The following is a 1,119-nucleotide window of genomic DNA, read 5'->3' as shown; positions in this document are numbered from 1 at the left end:
AACAAAGTTATAAATGATCGGTGCGTAATTCGCTTTGAAAAAGCTTTATCTTAATATAATAAATTAATAAAGCAGTTGTTAATATAATTATAAAGCAGTTGTTAATATATAATAAATAATTCACAGAATAAAAATGTCAAAAAATGTAAACTATCTCTTGACATCTAATTGATTTTAATTATTACGGACAATGGTGTGAAACACTGTTTTTTTACATTTTTTGACATTTTTATTCTGTGAATTATTTATTATATATTTATTTATTATAACAACTACTTTATAACTAAATCTACATATGAATTATATTTGGAGATTTGCACCATTTTAGTCATTACTACCATCCAGTCTTGCAACTGGTAAGAACGACTCTCGTAATGGAGTAAGGGTTACCACACAATGATCATGATTAATCGAATTAATTGCCAATATTTGTAACATCGTATGTTTCGTCTACCAATGTATGGATCACTACCTATTATCCACGTATTATTGCCGAAGAAGGCTAAAAAAGCCGAAACATGTACAAATTTTTATATTAATATAGGATAAAGCTTTTTCAAAGCGAATTACGCACCGATCACTATGTCAATTCCCAGTTGCCGGTTTGTTCTTAATTATTTTGTAATTTATTACAGAAATTACAATATTGTTATCTTTAAAAGTATTAAGATAGAAATATTTTTAAAAACCAATAGTTTATGAAATATTTTATACTTTATTGTGACACATACTGACATAAAATGTTAAATAATTCGTAAACTATTAACTTTTCAATAATTTACCTTAATATTTTTATGAACAGAATTATGAGATGAATCAATTAGTGGAAAGAAAACACATAATTGTTTTAAAAAATATCCATTTTGCATACATATTTTTATGTCAGAATAAAAGATAAAATATCTCGTAAACTATTGATTTTTTGATATCTCTATAATTCTAATCTAATATTTTTATATGCAGAATCTTTAGAAGAATCATATTATTTTAAAAAAAATGTATACAATTTCATTTTAAAAAGTGGAGGTGACATGTATATCTTTTTGACGCCTCCAACTAGAAGAAAGACAACATGACTAAAACACGTCTCCTTTAGAATCGTTCCACTTTTATCTAAAA

The sequence above is a fragment of the Atta colombica genome, unplaced genomic scaffold, assembly GCF_001594045.1.
Source record: "Atta colombica isolate Treedump-2 unplaced genomic scaffold, Acol1.0 scaffold1, whole genome shotgun sequence".
NCBI lineage: Eukaryota > Metazoa > Arthropoda > Insecta > Hymenoptera > Formicidae > Atta > Atta colombica.
This window is presented reverse-complemented; position numbering follows the sequence as displayed.